Source organism: Myxine glutinosa, chromosome 7 (genome assembly GCF_964187855.1).
Source record: "Myxine glutinosa chromosome 7, kmMyxGlut1.1, whole genome shotgun sequence".
Lineage (NCBI taxonomy): Eukaryota > Metazoa > Chordata > Myxini > Myxiniformes > Myxinidae > Myxine > Myxine glutinosa.
Window position 1 is genome coordinate 170,552,365 of NC_136267.1, and position 18,541 is coordinate 170,570,905.

Genomic DNA, 18,541 nt, shown 5'->3' on the forward strand with positions numbered 1-18,541 from the left:
GGAGGCCAGCTTGGAAATGTGGTTTTCCCAAGAAAGATCATGGCAGATGGTGAGACCCAAAAGCTTGAGCGACAGAACTTCTTGGAGAGGATTGTTGAGAAAGTAGATGGGAGGGTTGTCCAGTCGATCTTTTCGGAGAGACATAGTAAGAGTGTGAGATTTGTTAGGATTGAAAGACATGTTCCACATGTTTGACCAGTCTGTGATTTTGTCCAGGTCTTCAGAGAGTGAGGAGGCTGCAGACTGCCGATCTGAGGGAAGAGGAATGGAGCGGCAGAGAGTGGAGTCATCAGCAAAGAGATACAGAGGATTTTCCAGAGAGTCAGAGAGATCATTGATAAAGACCAGAAGAAGCACAGGGCCCAGCACACTGCCTTGGGGAACTCCAGCCTGAACGGGAAGGGGAGATGAGAGAAATCCATTCAGGGCCACACGTTGACTATGACCAGAGAGGAAGTCCGCAAGCCATGCATGGAGATTTCCATGGATACCATAGGAGGAGAGTTTGGTGAGCAGAGCTGGGTGCCAGACCGTATCGAAGGCACGTGATATGTCAAGGGAGACAGCTCTGATTTCCTGTTTGGCATTGAGGACCTCCATCCATTGTTGAGACAGCAGAAGCAGCATGTCCAGAGTAGAGTGACCTGGTCTGAAACCAAATTGATGATCATAGATCAAGCCATTGGAGAAGAGGAAAGATTTCATATCCGAAGCAATGATTGATTCCATGACTTTGCTGATAATTGGGAGCAGGCTGATTGGTCTGTAGTTGCAAGGATCTGTTTTTGCACCTTTTTTGTGTAAAGCGGTAATGTTTGCTGATTTCCAGGATGCTGGCAGATGACCTTGAGCAAAGGATAGGGTGAAAAGAACAGAGAGAGGGTGAGATAGAGCGGCAGAGCAGGATTTTAGGACCCGTGGGCTGATGCCATCTGGGCCAGTTGCAGAATCAGAGTCGAGGTTTGACAAAAACTCCTCCACCTTGTCAGGAGAGAAGGTCACAGAGTCCAGGAGCAGTTTGGTTCGACTGGGAAAGGTGGGAACAGAGAGAGATGGGTTTGGGACTAAGGATTTTGAGGCAAACACAGAGTTGAGGCATTCGGCTTTGTCACGTGCGATGTCAACTGTGTGGCCATTTGAGGTAAGGGAGGGGATGGAGGGGGAACAAACACCAGAAACGGATTTGACCAGACACCACCAGGATTTGGAGGAAGGAGACAGGTTTGAGAGTTCATTCTTGAGTGAGGAGAGATAGTGCTTCCTGGCACTCCTGAGGGTAGACACACACTTGTTCCGAGCTTGGTGGAAGGAACTGAGATTTCCTTCAGTTGGATTAGCCTTCCAAGAGGCAAAGGCAAGTTGTTTCAGGGCAACTGCCTCACCACAAGATTCAGTGTACCATGGACGGGAGGAAGGGTAAGACAACTGAAGGCGAGATGGGATAAATCTGTGCATGAGAGAGATCAGTTTGCTTTGGAAGAATTCCCAGGAAGAATTGATGTCAGAGGCAGTCGAGATGGGAGACCAATCCAGACGATTGATGGCTGCTTGAAGACCGTCCCAGTCGGCTTGAGTGAAATGCCAGACTCGTTGATGCTGAGGAGGCTCTCTGAGAATGGCCAGAGAGATGTCCACTTTGACAAGCACATGATCAGAAGAACCGATTGGAGCAGAAGAAGAGCAGCAGTCATTAGCAGGAAAGTTAGTCATAACCAAGTCTAGAAGAGAAGATACTCCATTGGCTGAGATCCGGGTCGGGAAATTGACAGATTGTGTCAATCCCAGTGAGTCACAGAAGTCCTTTGCTGAGGTGCCATGACTGGTGAGAGAGGAACCCACACCCAACCAGGTGGCATGATGACAATTGAAGTCACCACATATGAGGAAGAGAGTTGGGATGAGTGGATAGAAGTTGGTCCATGTTGTCAGACAGTGAAATGTAGATGGAGTCATCCCTGTTTGGGGGACGGTACAGAACACATATGAACAAAAGGTGGGAGCGGAGAGGAAGCCGTAGCCAGAGGTACTCCTGGGGGTGAGGAGGAGAGAGGGCAGTGCAAGGAGTGAGGAAGAGAGTTTTTGATAAAGATAGCCACCCCACCACCAGGCCGAGGCTCAGGTCTATCATACCCGAGGAGGGAGTAACCAGGAAGAGATATTAAGGATTCAGAGACATCTTGAAGGAGGAAAGTCTCTGTTAAGCAGATCAAGTCTGGATTGTCAGAAGCAACCTGTATGGAGAGATCAGTCAGGTTTGAGCGAAGGCCCCGGATGTTTGAGGTCCATACCGTTAATGAAGAGAGAGGGGGAGCATCAGGTACAGGACAGGGGAGGGGAGGAGTAGGGTAAGATGAAGGATGAGAGGGGAAGGTAGGGAGAGCAGTTGTTAGTGTGTCAGCGATTGCAGAAGAGTTCCAAGAAAGGGAAGGATGAGGAGGATGAAAGGTTTGAAGGTGAAGGGATGAGGCACAGAGAGGGGTTGTTTGAGGGGGGGCAGAGGAAAGAAGAAGGTTGGGGGGGGGGTGGAGGTATGAGATAGAAGGGAGACGAAGTGGGGAGGAGGCAGCTTTGAGGAGGAGGGGGGAGGAGGGTGAATTGGAGAGGAATGGTATGGGGGGAGATTTGAATGGGAGGGGTTGGGGGGGGAGTTTTGAAGGGGAGGAGTGAGGGGGGAGTTTGGGAGGGGAAGGGCAAGGGGGGAGTTCAGGAGTGGAAGGGCAAGGGGGGAGTTCAGGAGTGGAGGGGTAGGGGGGAGTTTAAGAGTGGCGGGGCAAGGGGGGAGTTTAGGAGTGTAGGTGCAAGGGGAGGGATTTGGATGGGAGGGGCAAGAGGGGAGTTTAGAAAGTGGATGATTAATGAAAGACGAACATTGAAAACAAATTGGGTTTGTTGTGATTTTCAAGTTAGCAATCCGGTTCAGAATGATGGAGGAGGGATGGAATGAATGTGAATTTAGACCATGTAGTGAGGGAGACGTATAAGATATTGAATTTCTTTTTTTTGAGGTGGAATGAGTTGGAGAGGAAATTGAGAAAAGCCTTTTAAATAGGAAGAAAAACAGCGTGTTGTAAAATACCACTGAGTAAAACACTGAAGGGGAAAGGTTATACATATTTAAATAATATTTAAACAGAACCGTGAACAATCTTATGTGCACAAAAATACCAACGGGGGGAGAGCCGAGAGGGACCACCCACCACTTTCCCGAGTGTATGTCCAAAGGGTTTTTTTTGGATTTCATTTGAAAAAAAAACAAAATTAAACTTAAATCTTCATCTTCTATTGTTTATAAAAATGCAATATCATGCATATTGTAAATAAATTTGTGTAAAATAAATGTTTGTATTATGATTGGTGTAAATCATCTCAACACAGCATCTCAGGTACAGTCATTACCCTCAGTTAAAGCAAGCCCGTTCCTCTGTAGTGATGTGTGGTGAGGGGAGCACAGGGAGCCAATCCATGCTAGTGTGTGTGTGTATATACTGAAACGCAAAATAAACTTACCACTTGTTTGAAATGTAATAAAACTAGGGCATGCCCGTACTATATATATATCTAAAATTATATCCCCCCCCCCCTCTATTTACATGAAATGGTTTGGTCCAAAGCAAACTGCTTGCGAGTACGGTGACAATCCCCCCCCCTCTATTTACATGAAATGGTTTGGTCCAAAGCGAACGGCTTGCGAGTACGGTGACAATCCCCCCCCCCCCCCCTCTATTTACATGAAATGGTTTGGTCCAAAGCGAACGGCTTGCGGAGTTTGGTAAAGAAATCGCCATAGCGTGCACAAACGCGCAGGAAAGCGAAAGAATCGCAAATTAGTTTTAATTAGTTTTAAAACATAGTTTAACGCCAACATAGTTTGCCAACGTGAAATAAATGAATACGCTCTCAAATGTGCCGTCGGAGGCAGAGTCTGTTCGCCACGTTCGGCACACGTGATAGCTCGCTGCTCTCTGATTGGTTGAATCGTTTTTTGGACATAGCTCGGTAACTACTTCTCCGATTAATATGAAACCTTGAAAAGGCACATCCTCGGGTCCCCAGCAATATACCTGGCAAGTTTAAAGTATATCGGACCCGTGGTTGTCGAGAAACAGCGGTCACAGACATACAGACATACAGAGATTACTGGAATTATAGATAGATTGTAACAGTTCAAAATAAAACAAACCAACAATTGCTAATTGAAACATTGGCATTTTATTAATGACATGTCAAGTTTTTGACCAAGATACACCATCTCATCAGTTTGTTCTACAGCACAGAACAGCACAGGGTGCAATGTCAGTCCCCTTTCAATAGCGTGTGGCCACCATTGTTTTGGATACAGGCAGTGCATCGTCGGCGTATACTGCCTACCAGTCTTTGGATGGATTGCTGCTGGATTCTGTCCCACTCAGTCCTCAATGTCTGAAGCAGCTCTGCCCATGTCCTGGCCCTGCCAACTACGCATCTCCCAAGCTCATCCCACAGGTGCTCTATGGGATTCAGGTCAGGGGAGAGCGCAGGCCACTGCATGGTGTTGATGTTCTCGCCTTGGAGAAATGCAGTGGTAAAGCGAGCAGCATGGGGACGAGCGTTGTCATGCTGAAAGGTTCTCAGTTCTGGGTGGTCTAGCAGGAATGGCAGCAGATGAGGTCGCAGGATGTTATCCACATACCGCTGGGCGTTAAGATTCCCATCCACAACCACCAGTGGCGTCCTGTACCGGCCTGATATGGCGGCCCACACCATCACACTTGGGCTACCCCACCTGTTGGCTTGACGCACGCAACAATCGGCATATCGCTCGCCAGTTCTTCTCCAGACACGCTCACGCCCATCAGGACTGTCCACACAGAACCTTGACTCATCGCTGAAAGCGACCTCGTTCCACTGCGCCAAGGTCCACCGCTGATGCTGCTGGCACCATCTCTGTCGGTTGTGGCGATGGGCAGCCGTCATCACGGGGCCTCTGTGTGGTCTTCTGACAGTCAGACCATAGTCATGCAGTCGTCTTCGTGCAGTATCATTGGAGATCTGTGGGTTTGCACGCCCCGGAGTTTCTGCCGCAGTGCGGGATGCTGGACGGAATCGATCCCGCAGGTGACTTCGGACCATCTGCCTGTCCTGCCTTGCAGTGGTGACTCTTGGCCTCCCTGATCGAGGTCTGTCATCTGCAGAGTTGTGGAGGGTGTCTCTGTCCACCAGGGCCGATATCGTCTGGTGTGAACAGCCAAGGCGACGTGCCACCTCACGGTAGCTCAGTCCGCCTTGCAGCATGCCCAGGGCACGCTGCCGTTGATCCCTTGACAATCGTGGCATGTTGATTGAAATGCCCATATTGCACTGGCCTTTTTAAAGCCAATATCAAGACATCACGTGCAGCTCATTAAAATCATCCCGTACCCCTTGGCTAATCACTGACAGTCAAAACGGCTGTTCAACAGCTGTGCTATGAAGTGACCATTGAAGGTTCAAGTGACCATCCGTGACCGTTTTGTCTGACAGTGAGGACACTATTGTCCACAAATAAGTTCACACATTTACTACACGCAGTGTTATTGTTGATATTTAAAGGTTTCAAAGGTGGTAAGTTTCTTTTGCGTTTCAGTATATATATATATATATATATATATTGTTGCGGATATGGCATTTGGCCTCCATATCCGCTTGTAAATATTCCCCTATTTCCCCAATACTCCCCAACTATCCCCAATCCGCCATTCCCTAGTCCCATTGCCTGTAAATAACACTCTGTAGAACCGACCTTCCCCTTTTTCCCCCATTAAATGTCGTGCCCAGGTCCACCGCATCTCACGTAGACAACTTTCGGACATCTTGCTAGTTATTCTTAGTCTATGTCAGTTAAGGACTCGTTTCCATTAATTCTGACTCTTCGTTGCACCAGAATGTGATTGTATGGCACCAGTAGTGAGTTTAGGACCTCCCCTTACCTCCTCCCATCTTCCCCATGCAACAACAACAACAACAACTACAACAACAACAACAACAACAACAACAACTACAACTACAACAACAGAGGAAATGGGGGCGTCGCGGCGCGGGGAGTGTGCGTCCTCACTCCGGCTCGGTTAGCCGCCATTACCCATGTGCGCCGACGGGGTTAACACGAAGGGGCTGCCTGTCGGCCCCTCGTCAAGGGCGGAGCCGGTAACCCCCGCACCCAATGAGAAGCAACGGGCCGATTCCATCTGGGGCGGAGCTAACGAGCCGAGGGCGTGTCACTCCCCGCCGGATATATGCAGCGACTTACCGGACGTGACGTCAGATGCGCCCCCAGCTTGAGAAGACAAAGTCGCGACCTCCGAGCGCTGAGCGACCTCCCCGCATCTTTGGACTGGACCGGGTCGATTTTGCCCCTGAGCCAAGGTGCACCTTGAGCCATCGACTGCCCGCTTTCCTTGCCATCAATCCCCGTGTGAGTCAGTTTTGTCCTGTTTATCTGTCGTCTGTCGGGGCTAGTATAAGACCGTGTTTAAGTGCCTATCTTCCTATGCTGTCCCTCTCATTCCTGTAATCTAACCTTCCGCCATAATATAACCTCCTCCGGAGGTCTTGAGAACCGTATCCCTGGTGTCGTGTCATTTTAATCCCAGCCGTTGTGTCCTTTTCCTTCATTGATCTAGCGTAGCGCGACTCGGCCAAGGTTCGAGTATAATCGGGTAACTTGTGCGGACACGGCGGCCATTCCGCTCGGCCCACCATAACATCAAAGTCGTGTCTGTAACAATTGGTGCCAGGAGTGTCGGATTCGGACCTGGGACTAAATTTATTTAGCCCAAATTTTGGAACACCAATTGTACCACTAGGGTAACAATTGGTGTTGGGAGGTAGAATTCGATCCGGAGCGCGTTTCCCGCGCTCGAAATTATAACGGCGAAATTCGATTGTGTTTTACCAAATATAAAAACCCGAATTTTGAAAGTCGCGCTATGGCAGACCAAGTCGGCTGGGGTCCGGTAGGGGAGAGTGAGGCAGGGTCGGTCCAGGACCAAATTGAGGGACGTGAGGAGAGCGAAGCAGCGAGGGTAGCAGACGCACAAAATAGCGTCGTTGCGCCCGACGTTGCGGGGGCGCAAAATGGCGCCTCGCTGGTCACCGCGCCCGCGACCGTGGCAGCGCCCCTGGTGGATCCGAACCTTTTTATGTTGCAAATGAGGGCCCTTATGGAACAAATGGGTGAGCAATTGGGAGACCAAATTAGAGGTTTGAAAAGCAGTATGGGACAAATGGGGAACCGGATGGAGGCTCAGAATGAGCAATTGGGGGTAATGGGAAGCCAAATGGGGGTAATGAGGGACGAAGCGAGGGGTACCAGTGAGGGGTTAGACAATAATTTTGAGGAGTTAGACAAGAAATTTGGGAAGTTAGACAATAATTTTGAGGGGTTAGACAACGGGATAAAAGAGGTGAGAAATGGGTTAATGGGGGTAGAAAACAGAATGGCCGCTCAAGAGAATCAAATGGAAGGGATGCAAAAGGGGTTAGAGGGGTTAGAAAACAGTATGGAAGGCAAATTGAGGGACATGAGGGACCAAGCGGAAAGGGAAGTTAAACAAATGGGGCAGCAGATAGAGGGGGTCAGAATGGGGGTAGAAACCAAACTGGATGCTCACAGGGAGGAAATGGAGCAGATGAGGGTGGCATCTGGGCAGGAGATGCAAGTGATGGGAGAGGAGATCAGAAGAGGAGTGAGTGAGGAGGTCGGAGGAGTGCGCGAGGAGGTGAGGCACTGTAAGGAGCGCATGGAGAAGGAGGTGAGAAAGGGGACTGTAAAATTGCAAGGTGGTATAGAGGAGTTGACGCTGGGAGTAGAACAACTGACAGTGGGACAAAAGGAGTTGGGGGAACAGGTAAAGAAGAACACAGCGGTAATAGAGGGGTTAAAATCGACGCAGAAGGAGATGAAAAAGGACGTAGGGGTAATTAAAAAAGAGTGTCAGACAGTACATGAGGACTTGACGAGAAAAATGAACAAGGTGGTAGAGGTGATGGAGGTTAAAGAGCGGGAGGTGCGGGAGCACATATAAAAAAATAAAGTGGAGTTAGAGGAAGAACTTAAAGGGGCGCACGAGGAGATGAAGGAGGTGAAGCAGAAATTAGAAGAAGTGGAAGAGGGGGTGAGCAAAATTAAAAAGCGACGGAGAGAGGATAAGAAAGAGATAAAGGAGGAAGTAAAAGAATTGGTCCAAAGTCTGTGTTCGAATCGTGATGATGTGCTCATTAACCGGATGAGGGATTCGCAGGTGATGGAGGAGAAGCGAAAAGAAAGAGGACCCGGTGTAAGTGGTGACCAATATGGTCGTGCGTATGATGCGCCAGGTGATTTAATAAGCTTGGGGGTCGAGATAGACCCGGATGTTCGTGAGAGGCCAAGAGTGAGGTGTATGGCTGGTCCGGAGGGTATGGAACGAGAGGTGCGAGGTGTGGGTGAGCAAGGTTGTGGTGGTATGGAATGGGTAGCGGGTTGCGGAGGTGTGACCCATGCATCGACACCAACAGGGGTAGTTGTTGGAGGGACCGGGGAGGCACGAGAGCCCCTTGGGGGTAATGTACTGTGGGGGCCCGGCCGGTTCGGCCCCGCGCTGACCCCGCAAGGGGCGACGCACGGGGTCCGGCCGGCGGGCAACGACTCACATACGAGGTGGTCCCACAAGGTCCCACTCGCGCCGTATGACGGCAAGAGTGATCTACGCGCGTACCTGGCGCAGTTCGACTGTGTGTGTAAGGGCAACGGTTGGGGTGAGGACGAAGGTGGAGTACACCTGGTGGCCGCATTGCGCGGCGCGGCGGCGGAGGTGCTGACGGCATTACCAGCGGGTGCTCTCACCCTGCCAGCCCTCCGCGATGCCCTAATTAATCGATTCGGCATAGAACAGCAGAGCGAGCTTGTTAAAGCTCAGCTCGCGCTGCGAAAGCGCAAGCCCCAGGAAGCCATCGGGGAACTTGCCCACGACATTCGCCGCGCAGTGGGGATCGCACATGCTAGCATGGCAGCGGATTCCCGGGAAAGCCTGGCGCTGGACCATTTTATCCAGGCCCTTCCGGACATTGAGCTCCGGCAACAGCTCGCCATGTGGCGCCCGCAGACTCTGAGCCAGGCGGCTGACGCTGCGGCCCGTTGGGAAGCAGCGAGGCCCCTGGCCCGGGGGGGCGAGCGTTTCGCAATGGCGGTCCGCCAGGTGGGACCCCCGATGGAGGGCGGACCCCTTAGGGGGCCCGCCCCCGACGTGGGTCCTGACCTGGCGGGCATGGTCCGGAGGCTGGTGGACCAGCGCCTGGCGGGACCTGGACCATGGCAGGCGGCCCCGGAGGTGGCCCGCGGTGGACCACGAGCGGGTAATCCAATTCGGACCTACAGGGGGGGAAATTTGGAATTCCGGAGACAAGCACCTTACCAGGTGAGGTGCTACACTTGCAACCGTCTGGGTCACCTGGCGCGGCACTGTCGAGCCATGCGCCGGGATGATCCCCGGCGGTTGAGGTCCTCAACTCCGCCCAGGGGGGAGCGGGTTAGCCGACCCCAGACACCCCCCCGCCAGACCCCGGGAAACTAGAAGGTGTCGGGCACGTAGGGCGGTGTTCGGCAGAAGAGGATGGAGGAGAGCCCTCATTGACGCGACAGGTCATTTATTGTGGCCAAATTGGAACCGGTAGCCTGACAATTAGATGCAAAATTGCCGGCGTGGGGGTAGACGCCGTAGTGGACACAGGAGCTAGCGCCACGATCATCAGCCCTGTGGTCCTTGATTCGAGCGCAGGTGGCTGGGATAAGATCCAGCGCCTGCAAAATTATAGTTTGCAGCTTGCTACCGGGGTAACGGCCCCGATCATAGGGCGTGGTTCTGTGACCCTCAAGTTAGGGTCGGTAAGGAGGGAGATAGATGTTTGGGTGGCGGAGGTGTGCGACCCATGTTTAATAGGGTTGGACCTGTTGACTGCCAGCGGCTGTAAAATCGACTTGTGCCGGGGGATCCTGCAGGTGGGAGTAGAAGAGCTGCCGTTAGGGGGAGTGAGCACGGCCGAGAGAGCGGAGCTGGAGGCTTCCGAGGCCGTGACCATCCCCCCAAGGGCCGAGGCGATAGTGCCGGCCCGGTGGGCAGCTCGCCCAACGTGGCAGGAGTCCTGCGGCCTGGTCGAACCGGTGGCAGCACAGTCCATACCGGGTTTAATCGTGGGCCGCACCCTTGTAAAAACGGACGGACCGGTAGTGGCCGTCCGAGTAATAAATATGAGTACAGAACCACGCACTATAGTAAGGGGCACGAGGGTAGCTGGCTGCACCCCAGTTGAGGAAGTCGCGACAGTGAGGGGCGAAAACGTCCAGCCGAGCCGACCCCGGGGGGAGCCTTCAATAACAAGTAGGAATTGGCCCGATCCCATTTGCGAGATGGTAAATCGTAGTAGCGTAGAGTTGGGAGGTACCCAGAGGGAGGCCTTACACAAACTGGTTGGGTCCCATTTGGACCTCTTCTCCCTGTCCACCGAGGATATTGGACGTACGGGCCTGGTGAAACATCAGATCCACACCGGTGAGGCCCGGCCTATTCGTCAGGCCGCCCGACGGCTCCCTTGGAGCAAGAGGGCGGAAGCTGACGAGCAGGTTGAAAAAATGCTCGACGCAGGCGTGATCGAGCCCTCGGGAAGTCCTTGGATGTCACCTGTTGTGCTGGTCAAAAAGAAGGATGGGACCACGCGGTTCTGCGTGGACTATCGCCAGCTAAACAATGTGACACTCAAGGACTCATATCCCCTGCCAAGAATTGATGACACCCTCGATGCCGTTGCGGGCTCAAATTGGTTCTCGACTTTGGACCTCAAGAGTGGGTATTGGCAGGTGGAGATGGATAGGGCAGGGAAGGAGAAAACGGCATTTTCCACAGGTAAGGGACTGTATCAGTTTACTGTGATGCCGTTTGGTTTGTGTAACGCCCCCGCCACCTTTGAAAGATTGATGGAGCATGTACTAGGCGGCATGCCATGGCAGTCATGCCTGGTGTACCTGGATGACGTCCTGGTACATGCCCAAACGTTCCCCCAGGCAGTAGCTAATTTGGACCAGGTGTTCGGGTGCCTCAGACAGGCAGGGTTGAAGCTGAACCCGAGTAAGTGCACTTTGTTTGCAAGAGAGGTGGCCTATCTAGGTCACGTGATCGGCCGCGAGGGGGTAAAAACGGACCCAGACAAAATTAAAGCGGTAGAGGAGTGGCCCGCACCACGTACCATCAAAGAGGTGCGGGGATTTTTGGGACTCTGCTCCTACTACCGGCGCTTTGTGGCGAAATTTGCGGAGTTGGCCCGTCCCCTCCACCGGCTTACGGAGAAGGGGACGCGATTTAATTGGACACGGGAGTGCCACGAGGCCTTCCAAAAATTGAAGGGGTGTCTAACATCCGCACCCCTTCTAGCTTACCCCACTAGTGACGGGACATTTACCCTGGACACGGATGCGAGCCAGGAAGGATTGGGCGCAGTTTTGTCTCAGACACAGGAGGGCGTGGAGAGAGTGATTGGTTACTATAGTCGGGCCTTAAGTAGGCCCGAGCGAAATTATTGCGTCACTCGCAAAGAGTTATTGGCCATGCTGGCTGCCATGAACCATTTTCACCCGTACCTGTACGGGCGGAAATTTTTGGTTAGAACTGACCATTCCTCCTTGCAATGGCTCCTTCGGTTCAAGGAACCGGAGGGCCAAATTGCAAGGTGGTTGGAAAAGTTGCAGCAGTACGATTTTGATGTGGCCCATAGGGCCGGGAAGGCCCATGGTAATGCGGACGCACTCTCTCGGCGTCCTTGTCTGGGGGAAAACTGTAAATTTTGTGCGAGACACGAGGAGAGGGAGCAATTGGGCGATTCTGCCCCGATTCTCGTCGTCCGGGCAACCCGGGTGAGAGGGCCAATTTTGCCACTAACCGCGGACGAGGAATTCGGAACTTTGGCATGGAGCACGGCCCAGCAGGAGGATCCTGTCCTGGGGCCAGTGTTCAATTGGGTCAAATTGGGGCAAAGACCAAAGGGGGAAGAGGTCACCCCCTCGGGGCACAAACAAAGGCATATTGGGCTCAGTGGCAGACCCTGGAATTGAAGGATAACATCTTGTATCGCAAGTGGGTGGAGGTTCCCTCTGATAGGACTTCCTGGCTGGTGATAGTCCCTGACAAATTCAAGAACGTCATATTGCAACAGGTGCATGGTACCCGCTCCGGCGGCCATTTGGGCAGGACAAAGACAATATCGCGGGTACGCCAGAGGTTTTATTGGGTGAATATGGGGCGCGACATACAGGACTGGTGTCGGAGATGCGACGCCTGTACTGCCAAAAAGGGACCAGCACGGAGGATGAGGGCCCCCCTTCAATTACACCAGGTGGGGGCCCCCCTAGAGCGGGTGGCCATGGATATCCTAGGCCCACTACCCCGCACCCGCCTAGGTAATAAGTACATCCTCGTTGTGATGGACTACTTCACCAAGTGGCCGGAGGCCTACGCCCTCCCCAACCAAGAAGCAGGGGTGGTAGCGCAGGCCTTCGTGGAAGGATTTGTGTGCCGGCATGGGATTCCACAGGAGTTGCACACCGACCAGGGACGAAATTTTGAGAGCAAATTGCTAAAAGATGTGTGCAGTCTCCTGTCAATTCGGAAAACAAGAACCACGCCCTTGCGGCCACAATCTGACGGGATGGTGGAACGGTTCAACAGAACATTGATACAACAACTGGCACTGTTCACCGCCACCCGTCAGGATGACTGGGACGAACATCTCCCTTATTTGCTTATGGCCTACCGAACCAGCCAGCACGGGGCCACCGCATGCAGTCCAGCGTTGCTTATGTATGGGCGGGAGTTACGGGCTCCCGCCGACTTGCTATGCGGTCCCGTGCCAGACACAGTGGTTAACCCGCCGAGGGAGGGGTACGCACGTCACCTAGAGGAAGGCATGGAGCTAGTCCATGCCTTCGCCCGCCGCCAACTCCATCTGGCGGGGGAAAAGATGAAGCGCAGGTACGACGACCGGAGCCAGAGGAGTCAATACGCTCCGGGGATGAAGATTTGGTTCTTTAATCCCCGGAGACGGAAGGGAAGGTGCCCAAAACTCACCTCCCCCTGGCAAGGCCCAGGAGTCGTCCTGTCGCAAATCTGTGATGTGGTCATTAAGATCAAAATGGGGCCACGAGCCCTCCCTCGGATCGTCCACGCCGACCGGATAAGACCTTACACCGGCGAGCAGGCGCCCCCGTGGATTGCCTCGGCTTTAGATGCCGAGGCGGGACCCAGTACCTCTGAATAAGGGGGGCTTATTAGTGCCAGAGGACTGGGGGATTGAGGAGCGATGGGCCCGGTGGGTAAGGGTGGCATCCTTGCCACCCTTCCCATATGGTGGGGGCAAAGGAGCAATAGCTTATGGGGTTGATGGCAGTGAAAACTAGCCCGGGTGGGTTAGGTTATATTGTAGGGATCTAGCGAAGGTGACATTAGGTAACGTTAAGTTTAGTTAGTGACTGATACCTGTAGTGGGGACGCAGGTAGATTAGTGTGGATTATAATGACGTGGGAGCGCAATAGTTTAAAGGGACGACTGGGAAGCGCAAGTTTCAGAGGGGAGTAGTTAGATGAGATGATGCTGTGTGAGAATTGAACAGGTGTGATTGCACAGGTGTGCAACTGGACAGGTGTGTGGAGCAGTGGATGAGTAGTGAGTGTGTGGATCAGCGCGAATGCGCTTGGGGAGAGAAGGGTGCAGGTGGCACCAGGTGTGAGAGCACAGGTGTGCAGGTACAGGTGTGTGGAGAGAGTTGGAGTAAGTGGTACGGAGTGGTGTGCATGGTGCGAAGGTGTGGATGGGGGAAGAGTGGACCCCTTTCACGAGTACCCGGGGCGGGTAGTGTAAGTGTTAGGTAGAGGGTATAGGTAAATTGTGGTTGGATATTGGCATCTGTGGTGCGGTTGCAGAATGGTATTGTGGATGGGTGCATTAGTGTTGTGGAAATGGCTGGGCGTGTAGCCTGTTAGTGTGTGTAGTTGGTTGGGCACTCCACCACTGTGAGGATGTCGGCCAGGTGAAGCCGCAGGTGGGCTCTGGGAGCCGGTAGTTGTGAGTGGGTGCCTGAGGATCCCGGGTGTGGATCGGGCAGCCCAGTGCCAGAGAGGGCACCGAGTGGGGAGAGCGCCAGAGGGCCTTCCCCAGGTAGTTAGGTTAGGGTAAGGAGCAGGTAAGCTCGGAGGCAACTGCAGTGGTGGAGGTGTGCAGGTGGGTAGACCCGCTGGGAGAGGTACACGCCACAGCCCAGAAATTGTGCGAGGGCACCGGGAGATGAATCGGGGGAGTGAGACCCCAAATTGAAAAGCACCACAGTTTGGTCAATGGGCATTGGTTTTTAGAACCCATAGTGTAAGAGGGCCAATGGTTTGGCAGGAGAAAGACCCCGGGTAGTGTAAAGTGTGTTAAAGTCATTTAGGAAATAGTTAGGATTGATGAACCTGTCGCACCATACGCAGCCACTTGCCTGTGGTGATGATGATGACTCCACACCTGTGTTTTCTTTGTTTTGTGTTGCAGGAAGTAAGGACTGCTGTTGGATTTGTGAGACGCATCACGACGTGGATGAGACATTGGGGTGATTCCATCTCTCCCTCCCTAGGAGGGACTGATGATGAATTGGTAATGGCAAATTTTGATGTTGAGTTGGAGATGGCAAATTATGATGTTGAGTTGAAAATGGCAAATTTGATTGGTTAGGCGGGAGAGAAGACGAATTTGGTTTATGGGAGGAACGGGGAAGACAGTAGGGATGTTTGTTGATTTGTAAAGTAGATGTTTATGGGTAGTGTTGTGTTTTGTGGATACAGCAAGGGGTAAGGGAGGGGCCATGTAGGTTACCTGGTGGGGGGGGGGGGGGGGGGGCGTACGGTAGGAACGTACCTGTCTCACCTGGTTCCCATGTGCCCCCAGTGTGCATCATCTTATATTGCGTGCACTTTTGTGCCCTTACCACCTTACTCACTTGTCTGCTTCTTTTGTCTCCCACCTCCGAGGATCTGGCTTTGGGGTAGAGAGAGAGGAGAGAGAGGTGCTGGCTACGCAGTTGTGGGCCTGCACTTTCGCTGCTTGCTGCCTGGATCGATACACCATATGGACCGCAATGTTGGTGGCCACCCACAATGGACCGCAGTTCTTTTGCGGCCAAGCACCACCCGTGGATGGACCTATAGGTCAATGTGGCACCTATGCCATACAGGTGAACCACTTATAGTTGGCCCCCTGACGGCCACAATAAAGAAATGGACGCGGTTGGCGTCTTTCTTTATTTTTGAAAGAAGTACGAAGGCCAAGCGCACCACACAAAGGCAAGACCAGCGGCAGAACATCGGCCGGCTGCGACACCACCGGTGATTTATAAACACTTTATTGGTGCACCGGATGGTGCTGACTGTGTGATGGGGTGGTGCTTTTGGTGCTGGGAAGGGGTGCTCTGCACATTATTAAAGGCCGTAAGGCCACAGAGCACTCGTGGGTTGGTGTATCGATGCTGGCATGCGTGCTCTCTCTATGCATAACATCTGCATGTGTTCCTCCAAAAACAGGTCCTGGATCGTGGTGTAAATATCAGCGTAGTCTTGTAAATAATGCTCCCTACCGGCTGTATGTTTAGTTTGAGAATTCTTTCCGCGATTCGGTTATCCTGTGGGCGTGTTTTTGTGAGGAGAAGGGTGCAACGTCGCAGGGGGACATATTTACTCATTTGTGAATATCTGTAAAACTGTCGCACTCAGGGTAGAGTTAATAGTAGAGGGAACTACATCTGAGTGCCACACTAAAATAGGTAAAAATTTATCGGGTCGGGACGCCCCGAGGGTAGAGAAGGGTGCAATGTTGCGGATATGGCATTTGGCCTCCATATCCGCTTGTAAATATTCCCCTATTTCCCCAATACTCCCCAACTATCCCCAATCCCCCATTCCCTAGTCCCATTGCCTGTAAATAACACTCTGTAGAACCGACCTTCCCCTTTTTCCCCCATTAAATGTCGTGCCCAGGTCCACCGCATCTCACGTAGACAACTTTCGGACATCTTGCTAGTTATTCTTAGTCTATGTCAGTTAAGGACTCGTTTCCATTAATTCTGACTCTTCGTTGCACCAGAATGTGATTGTATGGCACCAGTAGTGAGTTTAGGACCTCCCCTTACCTCCTCCCATCTTCCCCATGCAACAACAACAACTACAACAACAACAACAACAACAACTACAACTACAACAACAGAGGAAATGGGGGCGGCGCGGCGCGGGGAGTGTGCGTCCTCACTCCGGCTCGGTTAGCCGCCATTACCCATGTGCGCCGACGGGGTTACCACGAAGGGGCTGCCTGTCGGCCCCTCGTCAAGGGCGGAGCCGGTAACCCCCGCACCCAATGAGAAGCAACGGGCCGATTCCATCTGGGGCGGAGCTAACGAGCCGAGGGCGTGTCACTCCCCGCCGGATATACGCAGCGACTTACCGGACGTGACGTCAGATGCGCCCCCAGCTTGAGAAGACAAAGTCGCGACCTCCGAGCGCTGAGCGACCTCCCCGCATCTTTGGACTGGACCGGGTCGATTTTGCCCCTGAGCCAAGGTGCACCTTGAGCCATCGACTGCCCGCTTTCCTTGCCATCAATCCCCGTGTGAGTCCGTTTTGTCCTGTTTATCTGTCGTCTGTCGGGGCTAGTATAAGACCGTGTTTAAGTGCCTATCTTCCTATGCTGTCCCTCTCATTCCTGTAATCTAACCTTCCGCCATAATATAACCTCCTCCGGAGGTCTTGAGAACCGTATCCCTGGTGTCGTGTCATTTTAATCCCAGCCGTTGTGTCCTTTTCCTTCATTGATCTAGCGTAGCGCGACTCGGCCAAGGTTCGAGTATAATCGGGTAACTTGTGCGGACACGGCGGCCATTCCGCTCGGCCCACCATAACATCAAAGTCGTGTCTGTAACAATATATATATATATATATATATATATATATATATATATATATATATATATATATATATATATATATATATATATATGTATATATATATATATATATATATATATATATATATATATACACATACATACTCACACACACATATACATACAGTCACGTGAAAAAGTAAGTACACCCCAGGTAAATTTTTGACTTTTTCAACATATTTCAACATACAGCTATTTGATCTTCATTTCAACAATATTGATAGATAAAGGTGATATAATATAACAAATATCATGAAACATTTACATTTTGTAGTCCATTGTATAATTTAAATAAACATAAATGCAAATTTCGCATGTGGAAAAAGTAAGTACACCCCATGAAATGTTTTAAAAATCTTTTTAACATATGTGGACATATCAATATTTGATCTTCATTTAAACGGTATCTATAGATAAAGGTGATCTAATTGAACAAAAAACAATGACAAGTTGACTTTGCAATAATTTATTCAACAAAAAATTGTTGCAAGCATGCACAATTGCATGAACAGCTCGTTTCAGATCCCCCCACAACATCTCGATGGGATTTTGATCAGAGCTTTGACTTGGCCATTCCAGAACCTCCATTTATTTCTTTTCAGCCATTCCTTGGTGGATTTACTGGTATGTTTGGGGTCATTGTCATGTTGCAAGGTCCACCTTCGGTTGAGCTCAACTTTCCGACAGATGGCCTCACATTATCCTCAAGCACCCTCTGGTACAATGAAAAATTCATCGTGGATTCTATGAGGGTGAGCTGCCCAGGCCCTGATGCAGCAAAGCTGCCCAAACCATAATATTTCCACCACCATGCTTTACAGTTTGTATCAGGTTCTTGTGGTCAAATGCTGTCTTTTGTTTTTGCCAAACAAGTCTTCTGGTACTGTGGCCAAATAGCTCCACCTTTGACTCATCTGTCCAGAGCACATTGTTCCAGAAGTGCTGGTCTTTGCCTTGGTGTTCATTAGCAAACTTTAGTCTTGCCCTGATGTTCTTTCTGGACAGCAAAGGCTTCCTCCTAGCACACCTCCCATGTAGATCAAATTTGTGGAGCCTCTTTCTCATGGTAGACTCGTGCACTTTGATATCAACAGTGGCAAGAGCTACCTGTAGGTCCCGTGATGACATTCTGGGGTTCTTAGAGACTTCTTTCAGCATCTTGCGGTCTGCTCTCGGGCTGAACTTGCTAGGGTGTCCTGACCTGAACAAGTTGGCAGTTGTTTGGAATCTTCTCCACTTGTAGATGATCTTCCGGACAGTCGAATGATTGATTTCAAATTGTTTGCAGATCTTTTAAAATCCCTTCCCAGACTCATAAGCATCTATAACCTTCTTTCTGAATGCATCCGAGAGCTCTTTTGATCTAGGCATGGTGACGCCGCACGCTTCAACAGCAAAGAGCAAACCAAACTAAATGTCATGAAGATGAAACTAATGAGATGAAGTCAACTCCGAGGGCCTTTCACTCACTCACCGCAGGCGGTCTTTCTGTCTTCTACCGACTCCTCTCCGGCCTTGCTCCCCCAGCTCTCTCTG

The 18,541-nt window shown here is 51.5% G+C and overlaps 2 protein-coding genes across 6 annotated transcripts in view; both read right to left on the reverse strand.

Moving 5' to 3' along the window:
• The window catches only part of LOC144893031 (uncharacterized), a 264,881-nt gene that overhangs the window by 240,178 nt on the left and 6,162 nt on the right, over positions 1-18,541 (reverse strand). The gene's annotated exons all lie outside the window — the stretch shown is intronic.
• The window catches only part of LOC137431828 (receptor tyrosine-protein kinase erbB-4), a 199,243-nt gene that overhangs the window by 128,116 nt on the left and 52,586 nt on the right, over positions 1-18,541 (reverse strand). The window lies entirely within an intron of this gene.